Source organism: Rattus norvegicus, chromosome 17 (genome assembly GCF_036323735.1).
Source record: "Rattus norvegicus strain BN/NHsdMcwi chromosome 17, GRCr8, whole genome shotgun sequence".
Lineage (NCBI taxonomy): Eukaryota > Metazoa > Chordata > Mammalia > Rodentia > Muridae > Rattus > Rattus norvegicus.
In genome coordinates, this window is record NC_086035.1 from 17,997,600 (window position 1) to 18,012,688 (window position 15,089).

Here is a 15,089-nt window from a genome sequence, read left to right on the forward strand (position 1 = left end):
TTATCCTTAGTGTGAAAAAAAAAAATTAAAAGTTACGGATTTTGGAGTACTTCAGATTTTGGGTTGTGGATGCTCAGCCAGTGCTCTGAATGTATTCTGAGAACCCCTCGGCCTCCATCACGTTCCCTCGCTGTCCCCACTCCACTCTGCTAGGGTGGATGCAGAGTTCTGTGTTTCTTACGCTCCTTGGACGGTCTCTGAGAGTGGTAAACGGAGAGTGGTAAAACAAGTGTATCTCAGCGGTAGAGCGCCGGCCCAGAACGTACAAAGCCTTGGTTTAACCCCTACTTTTCCAAAGCAGTATTTTTAAGTTTTATTTTTATTTTACGGGTATGAGTGTTTTGCTTTCATGTATGTGACTGCTCTGCACCAATGTGCTTGGTGCCGGGTGGAGGCCAGAAAAAATTGTCTGGATCCACTTGAACTGGCGTTATAGATGGTTGCCATCCAAAGTGTGGATGTTAGGAACCAAAGCCTCTACAAGAGCAGTAAGAGCTCTTCACTACGGAGCCATCTCTCCAGCCTGCTGAGAGGTAATAATAGTCTACCATATCCACCGGGGAAAGGGAGGTGGGGTTCCCTACACCCCACCCCAACTATAACTGATGGTCCTTTAGCTAATCCCATGGAAGGTTATTCTCTGAAATGGCCATTTATTCATTGGCTAACCCGGTCCCGTTTGTAGAGCTCATTTAGACTGTAGAAAGAAGAAAAGCGACTTGTTAAGGGCAGGCTTTGCTTAGCAAGCCATATTAATGCTGTCATTTTTTTAAAAAAAGATTTATTTATTTATTTATTATATATAAGTACACTATAGTTGTCTTCAGACACACCAGAAGAGGGCATCAGATCTCATTACAGACGGTTGTGAACCACCAAGTGGTTCCTGGGATTTGAACTCAGGACCTCTGCAAGAGCAGTCAGAGCTCTTAACCACTGAGCCATCCCTCCAGCCCAATGCTGTCGTTTTTTTTTTTTAGTTGAGTTCTGTCTGCAGACGTGGGGCGCCACAAGTGGGTTCATCCGTGTTCCCATCAAAAGCAAAACCTGAAAAAAAAAAAACAAAAAAAACAAAAAACAAAAGCAAAACCTGAAATTATTTTTTCATGGTTCCCCACTCAAGAAAGCTTTATTGAGGGCTGGAGAGATGGCTCAGTGGTTAAGAGCACTGACTGCTCTTCCCAGGGTCCTGAGTTCAATTCCCAGCAACCACATGGTGGCTCACAACCATCTGTCATGGGATCTGGTGCCCTCTTCTGGTGTGTCTGAAGACAGCTACAGTGTACTCATATACATAAAAATAAATAAATATTAAAAAATGTAGGGGCTTTATTGGTTTTGTTTATTTGTTTGTTGTTGTTTTAAGGCACATCTTGCCCTTGAATACTACCTTTTTCTCAAGATGCTACCTGTTGGCTCTCACCCTCTGGAGGCTGAAGAGCCACAAATGCCACTTAAAGCAAATGCATGGTATGGCTGTACCTCCTGTCAGACTTTCTTGAGGAACGTGTTGGGTAGTGGAAGCAGAAGGCTTTTATCCAATGGGGACACGGATAGCAGAGGCCTCTGACTTTTCACACTGAGCCTTCTGTTAAGGTGGGGTTTAGTAAACCCAGTTAAAAGTGACCTCCCCCACTGAATGATGAACTCCCTTTGCTTAAACAGACCTTGTTGAGAACGGCTTGTTTGGGGCTGTTTACTCTGCCTGCCTGTTTCTAGCCAGTTTGTTTTTCTAAGAATACATTCTTTCCTCTCCTCCCTTCCAACCCCTGACTCCCATGCGCTTACACAGAGAAACATCTGGCAGTCTGAGGATTTTATTTTTGGTGGCCAGTTGGATATTTCATAAAACATTTTGTGTGGTATCTTCTTCCAGATATAATACAGGGCAGTCAGTCAATGGAGTGGAGTTGGGCAGCTTCGTAGAAGGTGCCTGACTCTGAAGGGTGTGGCTGAACACAAGTGATAGTATCCTAGACCCTCTCAGGAGGCCTCCGGCAGCCTGCCCACTTTGGCCTGCCATTGTATGCCTAGTGTCCAGTCAGCACTGAATACATGATAAAGTATTTGTTTCACCTTGTTCGGTGATCTTGTGAGGTGACACGATGACCCAGTAAAATGTGCTGCAATAGTAATTTGTTTTAACATTTTCTCATTTATGTGCATGGATCTATGTATGTGTGTGATCGTGCATGTGAGTGCAGTACCCATGGAGACCAGCAGAAGGCAGAGCTGGAGTCACAGGGGATGCGGAGTACTGGAAACTGAACTCGGGTCCTCTGAAAGAGTGGCAAGCCCTTAGCCTCAAGGTCGTCTCTCTAGTTCCTTGTTTTGCGTGCCACCCTTGCTCAGGGGCCGAGCTAATCTCATCTGTATCATTCCAGTTTTAGTATTTGTGCTGCCAAAGCGGGCACGCTAGCTGCTCCTTTTGTTGGTATAGTGACCTGTATAAAGGTCTGGTAAAACCTGATCACAGACAGCAAATCAATTAACCAATCAATCAGGGTTTCTCCATGTAGCCCTGGCTGTTCTAGTACTCGATCTGTTGACCTGACGGAGATCCCCCTCCTTCTGCCTCCTGAGTGCTGAGATTAAAGGTGTGCACCACTTCACCCGGCTATTCATATATATATAATTTTAAGCAGGGTGTGGTGACGGCTAAGCTGGCTTCCAGCTTGCTGGGGAGCTAAGGACAAGCTTCAGTTCCTGACTCCCACATTCTGGGATTACGGATGTGTGCTACTGTACCAGGGTACGATTTTTAAAATTTAGATATGCAATACAGAAACGTTAGAATCGTTTATATAGTTACAGCTGGATCTTTAATATTAACTACTGAGTACATCAGTGGTGGGTTAAAAACAGCTCAGTGCTTGGGGGGGGGGATTGCAAAACAACTCTTGACAATAATGAGATGGAATAAATGAGATTAAAATATGAGAACGAATTGCACGAGAGGAATTCACTAGGGTCGTCGCAGTAAAGGTTGAAAGAAAAGTTGAAGGAATGGAATTCTCTGGTTTGAAATACAGGAATAGTTGAGTTAAAAAAAAAAAACAAAAAACCCCAAGTATTATTAGACTACCCAAATGTAGTCCTTGCCTTTCAAAAATCAAATACCAGCTGTTCCCTATTTATAGAAAATACTTTGCTATTTATAGTTCATGAACTAACATTATAAGCAACAACCCTGGGTGTTTATAGGTGTTTGATTTAACAATTTTAGACACTCAAAGCTCTCATAATATCTAGGTTTCAAAAAGGTAGTTACGTGTAGTCAGGTGCGTGCTTCCTGAGACTGTACAAATATAGACATCCTTTTTTTTTTTTTTCTTTTTTCTTTTTTTTCGGAGCTGGGGACCGAACCCAGGGCCTTGTGCTTGCTAGGCAAGCGCTCTACCACTGAGCTAAATCCCCAGCCCCTAGACATCCTTTTTAGCATTAAAGTCTCTTTCTTTGTTTCTTTTCTTTTTTTTTTTTTGGAGGGGGATCCTGCATGGGAAGGTCGGAGGACAACTTTTAGGGGTCTGTTCTCTACTTTCACCGTGCGAGACCTGAGGGGAATCAACACAGATTGTGAGGCTGAGGGGTGAGCATTTTTGCCCTCTGAGCCATCTTGCCAGCCCCCAGTAGACATTCTTTCAAATTAAAAAAAAGAGCATGTGTGCATCCGTGTGTGTGTGTGTGTGTGTGTGTGTGTGTGTGTGTGTGTGTGTACCAACATTGGCCAGAAGAGGGCATCAGGTCTTCCTGGAACTGGAATCAGTGTTGGGAGCTGCCCATGTGGTGTTAGTTACTGCACCCTGGTCCTCTGCAAGAGCAGTAGACATACTGAACTGGTGAGCCATCTCTCCCCAAATACAGACATTCTTAAAAGACTTTGGACCAAGCCCTGCTGCTGAAAGGAACACAAGAGCAGAGGGGGAACATTCAGAGAACCTTTTGGAAACAAGCTAGCTCTTTAGGGAGCTGGAGGGCTTGGGGTCGGCTTACTGTTCTCGATGGGATCGCAGATGAAGTGACTGTCACCTGAGACAAGTGTCAGTGGATGGACTCGGTGTGGACTCTGACGTCGGGCAAGGTTAAAGTGTAACTACAGAAGCTGCGGGCTCAGCGAAGGGCGGTGTCTGTGTCACGACCAATATTCTGTGTCTTCAGTGCCCATATTGGGTTACTGGCCAGAAGGCGCTTCAGTAGCAGGGTTTGGTAACAGCCTTTAGAGACATTCCACCTTTGGGAAAGTCTTCTAAGAATGTTTTCTAGAGGGAGGCGGGGCCGTGGCCTCGGGCTGTGCTTTGAGAGGGCTGTGAGGTTGAACTTCTCAGAGTCTCAGCAACATTGGAGAGGATGGGTTGGGGCCCGAAGTCACTAGACCTGACTGTCTTGTTGACTGTTACACACATCCTAGATGTACCTGTTGCGATAAATACGACTTTCTCTATATTACAGAGGGATAACTTGCCTTATTAGTGGGCTAAGTTTTTCGCATATTGGAACCACACTGTAGATTTCTTCTTTCCATCTTGGCTGTTCTTCTGAGGCTAAGAACAAGGTAGAAAACGGGCAAGGCTCTCTCCTACTGAATCTGTGAAGAGGTAGCCCCTTTGTGACTCCTACGCACAAGGGTGAGACTATGGAGCGGTGTGAACACACGTGCTTCTTGTCTTCACCGGGGATCCATTTTAAAGATGGCACGAAGCTGCGGCTAAAGCAGAGAGTCTGGCAGCAAATTGTGTGAGCTCCGGGCTGACAGTTTAATGCCGCATGCACGGCTCTGGGCAGGTTGCCTGTCCCAACCAGGTCTCAGTTTCCGCACTTGTAAATGAGGATGTACAAAGGTTAGGCGAGTTTCCATGCTCAACCGCTTGGAGCAGCAGCTGGTGCCAGCAACAACCTAAGTCAGTTTGCTCTGCTGACCCCACTGTGGGAGGAAGCTTAGCCCAGTGTGGTTAGTTAGCGTCTGGAAAATATGAAGATCACGTAAGTCCACACATGAGGACAGCGAGCTCTGTCAGTGGCATTATCATACAATCTAAAAGGACAGTGGCAGATGAGATGAATAAATTTGCCAGGATTTTAAGCATCAACGAGGAAACATGAACACCAACTTGGCGGAAGTTAATTTTAGGTTAATGTGGGGAAGTAAATGGCACTGAGTACTCCAGGCTGACCCAGGGACTTGGGGAAGAGTCACAACAGGGACTTAGCATGCAGCACTTTTAGTTTAATCAACAGTGACTGAGCCGAGGGATCCCAGCACTCAGGAAGCTGCTGCAGGAGGATTCTGTGAGTTCAAGGCCAGCCCGGCTACTGGGTGAGACTATTCTGCAACCATTTACACCACCCAAAGCAAACAGATCCAGACTGTCTCCCCATGCTCTGTTAGCCAAACGGCCAAGTGGTAATGATTATACCTCTTAGTGTCCTAAAATGAGACGGCGTTTTGACCGGGATGGATTCTTTATGCATTACATATCATTTAGCAAATGCGTGTTGCATGTATTCAAGAAAAACGTCTGTTCAGTGTCTTTGTGGAAATTAAAGGAAGTTTTCATTTGTGTGTATAATATGCCAGGTTATACTGCATAATATGTCTAATGTCCAGATGTGCATACCGGGACAGGGGTCAAAGGGCCCATGGCAAACTCTGCCTTTTCAGGGATCTAGCTGAATGCTTCAAAAGCAAAAGCAAGCAGACTACACAGAGTAATGTGTACAGGAGATTAGTTCAGTTTGAATAACCACAGGAAACAACCCAAGGACTCGCTCGCTCGTTCTAGTCCTGGCTTTGCCACTGACCGAGGGCTCTAGCGTGAGCGGCTTTTCCCTGTGAGGGAAGTAGTCCTAGTCTGTAAGCGGAGGCTATTGGAGTCTGCTTCCCGTCCTTCTATAAAGAAGTGGATGTTTGGCAAAATGTGGTGGGAGGGGTGCTCCTTGGTATTTCGTCATTTATTTCCAAATTTACTTCTTCCAAAAAATTATCCCTTTTTATGTTTAACTATGTACATGTGAGGGTGGGTGTCCACAGCGGCCAGAGTTGGATTCCCTAGGACTGGAATTCCCACCCAGTGCCGGTGCCGGGAACTGAACTTGGGTCCCCTGAAAAGCAGGCAGACCTTTGACTGCTGGGCACCTTCCCAGCCCCGATGGTGAGCAATTTAAACGTTTCAGACATCAAATGTCCTCTCACTGGGTTTCTCGGGTCATTTGTAAGTACCTATGTATTTTGGTGTTACATTTGGTTTTGTTTGTTTGTGGCTTTTTGGCACCTATGAAAAGTGTATTTGGGCAGGAGATTGAGGGAGTGCCCCGAATTCAAAGGCCAGCCTGGGCTAACAAGGGAGAGCTTGCCTCAAAGACACAAAATGAAAAGTGCCTATTGAGAACTACTAGATAAATAACGATAAATTTCCAAGATTGAGAGAGATACTAATTTTTCAGGCTTTCAATTATGGAATGGATAAACCATTCATTAAAATTTGGGTAGGGGGTGGAGCTAGAGAGATGCTCAACTGTTAAGAGCACCTGGCAGCTCTCCCAGAGGACCTAAGGTCAGCCAGTACCTGCATGAGGTGGCCTATAGTTAACCACCTTTAACTCCAGCTCTGAGAAATCTTAACTCCCTCTCTGGCCTCTGCAGGCGCCTGTATATACATGTGTGAATGTGTATGCATGCACATGTGCACACACACACACACACACACACACACACACACACACACACATAAATCTTTACTGAATAATGGCATAAAAGTCTGTGGGCACTTCTAGCAGTTAGCATGTAGGGAAGGAATGTATGCAGTCATTGCTGTCTGCCCCTGCTAGAGGATCAGAAAGTAAATTTGACCATCGAGAGCCTTAATCATGGTGCTTTATTTGGTAAGCCGTTAGCAAGTCACTTCATCACAACACATGCGTTTCACGAGTTCTATTTTTAATCTTCTGTCTCTCTAACCAAACACAAAAGTTTGCCTTCAGCTCCATTCAAATCCCCTCTCACTTGTAGGAACTGAATCAGCTTGCTCTAGGCTTTTCTTGTACTTAAATGAGGAAGCAGAGATTTTCAATTTTATGTTTACTGAGCTCAAGAGAAAAAAGCCCATACTCTACTCTGGGAGCCTCTGCCAGACGTAATTTACATTTGAAAAAGGACTACAAAGGGACCAAGACAGAAGGGAAACAGTACAGTGGCTACAGTCTCCGTCCTCCATGCAGACTCTGAAGTCCTCCCTGCAGACTTTATTGCCAGGAACTATTTGGGTCACCCCTCTTTCATTTTCAATAGATGCTTGAGTTATGAATGGCCGGTAAATTGGTTGTAATTAATAATTGTTTTAGTGCAAGACTTGGTTGAAGAAGAGAGAGAGCCAGACACAGTAAATTCGTGAAGGCATTTTGCAGGAAATGTATCAGTAGTCTCTTGTAGACTATAGAAGCCAATTATTAGTAATTATTGATACCAAAAGTTCAACGGCAGGGAGCTCATTTCAGCCCACTAGCTTGTCATTCTTTAGGCACTGAATAGCTTGCTTTCTACAGTTGTGAAAAGATAGGCACGGACAGCGTGTGCGTGTATCAACGGGGAGAGTTCATATGCTTTTGCCAGGATCCCAAAAGTTTTCACAAATGTAGAAAATTAAGAACACTGGAGGCCAGGGTATTTTATGGTCATGCTTTGAAGCACGTTTTTTTCTATTCTTACCCCATTTACCTTCCTTAGGAGGCAGGCACTGAGATTTAGAATATACTTAGAGTCTCTGTCTCCATTCGAGGTCTCTAGACTCTCAGAGTTGTCTGTATGAAAGAGCTGGAACGTATGAGTAGTTACCTGTTCCACCCGGAATTAAAGTGTTATGGGGTGGCTTTAACTCACCCCGGGAAGGCCTCTTGGTTTACCACAATCAATACGAAGCAGAGGCCTCCCAAAGCGGTTAGCATATGATCTGTCTCACGAGTAATTAACTCACCAGTAAGTGATGGGACACCCTGGTGACTTTTCCCATAAAGATTTATACTTATAGCAACCTGGGCGCCATCAGTTTTTTTTCTATGCAAAGTACTTTTTTGGCCCGGGGGAGACCAATGCAAATTTTTAATGAGCTGTGGTAATTGGAGGCATCGAACCTAGGATTGTATTGGTGTCCTATATTCTTCATTCCTCCCTCCGTTGTGTTGTGTGTGTGTGAGACGTGTGTATTCACATTGATTATAGTGTGGTAAAGAGAGCAAGAAGCTGGGCTTGTCGGCTTATGTCTGTAAACCCAGGCGTGGGAGACTGAGACAAGAATTTGAGGCCAGCCTGGGCTAAATAGTTTCAGGACCAAGGATAGACAGCCTAGACTATAGTGTGAAACCTTGCTTGAAGAAAAGAAAAGAAAAGAAAAGACAAGACAAATCCCAAAGTTACTATTTGTTGAAAAATACCCCATTTTGACTTTGAAGAACCCACATTTTTTTCACCTTTCACTCTGACCTGGTCTTGTCAAGTCCTCATGTGTTACAAAAGAAGCAACGAAGATGGGTGGTCAGTCCTCTGACAGCATGGGGAGATTCTCCGTCCCAGCACTCTCTTGGAGAGCAGGTTACACATATCAGATCCTGTAGTCGTTAAAAATTAAGCATCTGCTTCCTAAGAATTTTATCAAATACAGAAAATTAGAGAACAGTGGAGGTTTGGAAACTTGAAGTGAAGAAACCAAAACCAAGTCAAAGTAGGTAACCTTAGCTATTACTAAATCTGGTTCCCTTTTAAGTTGATGTCTCGAATATGAAAGTTTGAATCTCCTTTATTTTCAGGCTCGTTGGAATAGTGTTTATCGTTGTTGAGTAAGACTAGCCTCGGTGGCACACTGACACACACCACTGTGGCACACCACAGCTCCTTCAGGAGTTTGGCCAGGCCGGTTGGTTACTTGTCTTCCCTCAAAGGAGCGAGCAGGGTGGGGTTGGGTTTGAACCCTCACCTGAATTTCCTGCCAGCTCTTCCAATCAGTGGTATGCGCTTTTGCCCCTTCTCCGGGAAGGGATTGAGGAAGTAGCTGGGGAAGGCTGATGGGAGGGTGTCTATCTCCACAGCCCTAGGGATTCATCATCGCTGCTGGGGCAGGCTCTCTGTACAGCTGCGTCAGTGTACCCACCCGTCCTGCTCCCCATAACACCTCACTCACTGCTGTTGATAGGCCTGATAAACGCTTCGGTTCCCCTGAGTGAACTTCCGTGGACTCCCACCTTGGTTTGTCATTGAGACCTTAGGACACTGGGACATTGTCAGCACCTTCCCGGGAGAGAGGAGTATTTGCTGCAGTCTGATGCAGGGGTGTGCAGTTTATACATTGTTTTAAACTGGTGTGAGTGTGTGTGGTGTGGTGTGTGTGTGTGTGTGTGTGTGTGTGTGTGTGGTGGGAGTGGTGGGTACATAGTCCATATCCCTCGTTTCTCAATTCCATGCCCTTCCAGTGTACCTGTGAAAGGCAAAGAGAGTGTATTTCTTTCTGATCCTGCTCTTTACAATTTGTCTTTTTGAAAAAAAAAATATGTTGGTCCTGTGTGTGTGTGTGTGTGTGTGTGTGTGTGTGTGTGTGTGAAAGAGAGAGAGAGAGAGAGAGAGAGAGAGAGAGAGATGCATATATGTGTGGGCATCTCCGACATTGTGCATGCGTGGAGGTCAGAGGGCAACTTTGTGGAACTGTCTCCCCTTTCAAGCTTTACATGGATTCTAGAATCTTTTTTTTCTTACTTTCTTTTTTTCTTTTATTTTATATTTTCCCCCCATCTTTATTAAATTGGGTATTTCTCATTTACATTTCAAATGTTATTCCCATTCCCGGTTTCCATGCCAACATTCCCCTAACCCCTCCCCCTCCCCTTCTATTTGGGTGTTCCCCTCCCAAACCTCCTCCCATTACCGCCCTCCCCACAAGAATTCTGTTCACTGGGAGTCCAGCCTTGGCAGGACCAAGGGCTTCCCCTTCCACTGGTGCTCTTACTAGGCTATTCATTGCTACCTATGAGGTTGGAGCCCAGGGTCAGTCCATGTATAGTCTTTGGGTAATGGCTTAGTCCCTGGAGGGTTCTAGAATCTTAACCCAGGTCATCAGTGCTTTGTCCACTGTGCCGTGCCACCCCCTTGCTTGGCTCTGATTTCCGTGCGTGTGTGCATCATGAGAGTGTGCCTGCGAATATGTAAAATGAGGCAGTTGTGGGTTGTCTGTTGGACGGTCAGCGCCTTAAACCCATGGATCAGTCTCCCACTGAAGGGCTGGTGACCAGCTAAGCTGTAGCCACTCTCTTGTCTCTGGCCCCACCTACAGCTTTAGGAACACAGGAGACCGCAGTCACACCTGGCTTCTTTTTTGGTTCGTGCTGGGGATCAGAACTCATACTTTCTCACCGGCCTGGGTCACTGCCTCGGCCTCTGATTCATCTCTTTTAAAAAGGAAGAAATAAAAGGAATGAAATTGTTCTTTTAACCCTTGCCACCGCTTGGTTGCTCAACCTTCTTTTCGAACATTTATTTAGATGAGCCTGCAACCCACCTGACCTTGGTCAGACTCGCTGATAGATGTGGTTTAAATATTGTTTTCATTTTCTTCACTATAATTAGACCAGAGTCGGTGGATCAGGCTGCTGGGGATGCAGCAAGAGTGAACCAGCTTTTTAATGGGTTTATGAGGATAACTTGAGTTGCCCTAGTGAATCCCATCCTCGAGAAGCTAATTTAAAGCTTGCTGCACAAGCCGTAGCCAATTAAAAAGTTCGTCATTAGAAACTACAGGAGTTCTTGTTAGAGAGACAGACTTGAAATGTAAATAATTGTTGTTTGCCATCACGTTAATTATGTGGAAGCAAAGCCCTCTCACACAGCCTGCTTCCAGTCTGTTCTGGAAAAACCATCCGCTGAGTCTGGGAACGGGAAGGAGGGGTTTGTTTCAGTTCTGCAGGTGCGTCTTGGGAGACAGGGATGGGGTGGAGAAAGGCTGCGTGGTCGATCTTTGACCCCTCTGGGGCTGATCTCTGCCTGTTCACTCCCAGCATCTCCTCCTCCTCGGGGTAGAATCGGCTGGATGGTCACATGCTGTCCGTAACAAATACTCTGCTTGCTCTAACCCCTCAGCACTCAGGAGGTTTGCAGACCTGCAGAGTTGACCCACTTTGGAAGCTCATTAGAACATGCAGGTGCTCCGGTCGCACACCAGGTGTGCTGAGTTAAAACTCAGTATTTTAACGCACGCCCGAGCTGTCTGTCTGCATGCTCCATTCTGAGACGCACGCACGGCTCTGGGCTCCGAGATGCTTTCTGCTATTTTGTTCTTTTTGGAGATAGGATCTCATGTAGCCCAGGATAGCCTGGAGCTTGATATTAGCTGGGCATGGCCTTGAACTTCTGATCCTCTTGCTTCTACCTCTGGGGTGCTGGGGACTGCAGGTGTGAGCCACCGTGCCCGGTTCAGAAAACAGTGCCCACGGTAGATTTTCCCTTCCTTCCTTCCTTCCCTCCTTCCTTCCTTCCCTCCTTCCTTCCTTCCTTCCTGTTGCAATGCAATTGCTTTATAAAAAAAATACTTTAATTTTGCTTTTTTTTAAAAGTGTGTGTGACTCTCTCTGTGTGTGCAGAGAATTTAGAAGAATGCATCAGATCCCTTAGATCTGGACTTTACCTGACATGGGTGCTAGGAACTGATCCTGGGCCCTCTATAAGAGCCCCGAGTGATTTTATCTGCTGAGCCATCTCGCCGGCCCCTCCACTGCAGTATTAAGTGGGTTTCTCTAGTTTCTCAGTCCACGGCCTTCTTTTCCTTCAGCCTCCTGACTCATAAATGAAGATAGTACTTTAGTATTCAAAGATTAAAGGAGTGAGTGTTCGTCGTCTTGGTGTCTCTGCTATTTTCTTATTAACTATTAGCCCTGCACTCATGGCTGACACCATGGGACCCAACCCAAATAGCTCACAGTGAGCACAAGTAATAACTTCAGGGGTCCCTCTACAGCAGTCAAGGCTCGCCATGAACGCACATGTGACTCCCCAGGAAATTCACCCAACTTCTGAAGGATGGTCATTTTTATATATGTGTGTGTATGGATATGTGTGTGTGCGTGTGCACACATGTGCATGCATGATTTTGTACACATGAGTACAGGGCTGCTTAGAGGCCAACATAGGGCATTGGATCCCCTGGAGATGGAGTTCCAGGTAGCTGTGAGCTACCCAGTGTGGGTGCTGGGGGTTATACACTACTCTTCTAGGGGAGCACAAGTACTCTTTTATTTATATGTTTTAAATGGAAGATAAAGGTTTTTCTCCATACAATATCTTCTGGTCACGGTTTCCCCTTCCTCATCTCCTCCAGATCACTGATGAGGCATGATAGCCCAATGCCTGTCTAAAGATGAGAGAGAGAGTGTAGTCTCTGTCGCCTCCTCCTGTAATTGGGAAGAAAGAATGGGAAGAGGTGGGGTGCCATAGAACATTGTCTTCTGCACAAAACAGCCATCATCTTCGTCAAGAGATGCCCCAGGTAGACTTGTTAACTGAGACATTCCCGCAAAGAAGGAGGTGGAGAGGTCATTGGACCACCTCGCCCAAGGTCCTGGCCGATCCCTGCTGCACCTTTTGGCCATTTGTACTTTCTTCTGCCCTAACTGCATGTGGTCACGTAGTCTCTGAAGCTGTTAAGGTGTGTGGACTGAAAGGTTAAAGAGGGTACGCTATCCTGCCATCCCGCAGTTATGGGGAAGTCAGCCTCCAGCCCGAGTGGTGTGGCTACCTCAGTGTCACTCATACTCTATTAGGAAGCCCAATAAACCATTTGGTTCCCCAAGTTGGGCTTTGGTGCAAGCATCCGTTGGTTTGTTGAGAAATTTCTGTCTCAGAGAAGTACTCAGGATCTGGTCTTAGTCAGGATTTTGTTATTTGATGGAAGTCATTGTTTCCTTTATCAAGAGTGTCCTGGTCATGCCAGGATGGCAATGAGTACTGAACAGTCCCCAAGCCTGGGATCTGACCCACCCACCTGGCTATTGGCTAGTGGTGATGACTTAGGACATCATGCACACGTGAAGAAAATCCAGCTGAGAAATCGTTAGGGTCCTACCTGTGAGTGTGTGGAGTACCCCATCCCCAGCACCTGGGTGAGACTCCATTTCAAACAGTTGCACCCTCAGACTCTGTCCAGTGACAGCAAATATTGAAGGGATAATCAGCCCCTCAGGGGGCTGTTATGAATACAATCGCATCAAATCCAACTACTTCTCTGTTGTATCTCGTGAAGCACACCCCTGCTGCTTTGCTGAATACTGGATTTCAGAGACGGAAACATCTGTTTAGAAGATACTCCCAACATGCCTTCTGTCTGTCTTGCAGGAAATGCTCTCTGCAGACATCTTCTGCTACACTCTTGTTAATATTTGTAGCAGATGCACAGGGACCAGGCAGTGGAGAGGGCGGCCCAGCCTCCTAGTGCATAGTTGAGTCTTCCCAAGATTTAAATTGTGTTTCTTTCCTTAATTAGAACAAATTAATGGGAGTCTTAAAGAAGTAGTTTATGCCAGTTTGATTGCCTAACGAGTGCATTTACATTAGAGTTAAATGACCCGTGTCCTTGGCTTCATGGGAGTTTTGCCGTGCTGGGCTATAAAACTTCATGAGATGGGTTGACCACATCGAACTGGCTTTATGGAATTAGTAAATAAAAATTAACTGCAGACACCCTGCTTATAGAGCATAGTCCTTTTGTCCGTCCATCCATTCGTCCATCTGTCTGTGTGTGTAGATGCAGGTTCAATCCCTAAGGGACCTCAATCCCTAAGGCTTTCTGCTCTAAGCTGGGAAAATGCATCTGTCTACGTTGAGAGAGTGGAGGATAGAGGTGTTTTCTCTTTTAAAGTACTCTACTGAATCCATAATTGCTCAGAAGACCAAGAGATTAATTTCTGGCATTTCGCTGGATCCAGCTGCCAAATTCCAAAGGTTATTTAAATGCCAGCGTTTCTTCATTCTTTGTATGGAGTTGGCTTTAGGTTCAAGTCATAAGTACACACCTGAAGTCTGCCATGATGATAATGACCACTATATAAAATATAAAAGAACACGGATGGGCAGTTTCCTTTGTTTGTGAAGTCTTTCATGATTTGTTTTGTTTAATTTCTATCTGTGTAGGTGTGTGTTTGTGCCCATGGGAGCACGGGGCACTGCTCTGGAGGTCAGAAGAGGGCATTGGAGTTAACGTGCTTTTGTAGCCAGCTGACTGAGTTCCTATCCCGTGTCTCTATCCTCTAAGCTCCAGGAAGCAGCATACCTCTCTCACTGTTCAGTGACGCCGGTTGGATACGTGTTTCTTGACCATTCATTCATTCATTCATTCATTCATTCATTCAGGTCTTGGGTGTCTTTGTTGAGCATGTGTGCCGGTTCCCATGCTCCATTCCGGTTCATCATCTCCTTAATTACGGTGAATGTGCGGATGAGTAGCAGTGTCTGACACGCTGTCGCCTTTCCCTGCAGTCCTAGAGCGCTGCCCCTCAGGCTGAATCACAGGGCTCTGGTTCTAAGACGCCAGCTTGGCACATACAACCTGTGTGTTTGAGATCTGAGGGGTGTATGTGCGTGTGTGTGTGTGTGTGTGTGTGTGTGTGTGTGTGTATGTGTGTGCATGCACGGGGATGTGTGCCAGCAGGTGTGCATGTACATGGGTTCTCACGGAGAACCATCCCCATTAACAGGCATGCCCTGTGCACCCAGAATAAGATAAAACCAGATAGATTTAAAGAAATAACGTAATTTTAAGGTCCCGTTTTCCTTCCTCTTCTTCCTTCGGGTTTTGTTTTGTTTTGTTTTGAGATAGAGTTCCACTGTGTGGCCCTGGTCAACCTTGAACTGGTAGTGATTTTTCTGCCTCAGCCTCCCTAATGCTGGGATTACAGGCATGGGCCACCATGCTCGCCTCTTAAGGGTCTCTTTCAAGCTACCTAAGCCCTCAGATCTTATCTACATTCTAATTTGGCTGGTACTGAGTGATTTAATCTTCCTAAAAGTTGTCATTTGTAGTGATCAGTGTAGGATAAATTGGCTTTTGGTTATATGCCTGAGTAAT

The 15,089-nt window shown here is 45.7% G+C and overlaps 1 protein-coding gene and 1 non-coding gene across 16 annotated transcripts in view; one reads left to right on the top strand and one right to left on the bottom strand.

Annotated features, from left to right (window-relative positions):
* Positions 1 to 15,089, top strand: part of Kif13a (kinesin family member 13A) — a 182,537-nt gene that overhangs the window by 25,373 nt on the left and 142,075 nt on the right. The gene's annotated exons all lie outside the window — the stretch shown is intronic.
* On the bottom strand, positions 2,307 to 2,414 carry LOC120098057 (U6 spliceosomal RNA). The gene has a single exon (XR_005495984.1). It is a non-coding gene; the product is annotated as a U6 spliceosomal RNA (small nuclear RNA).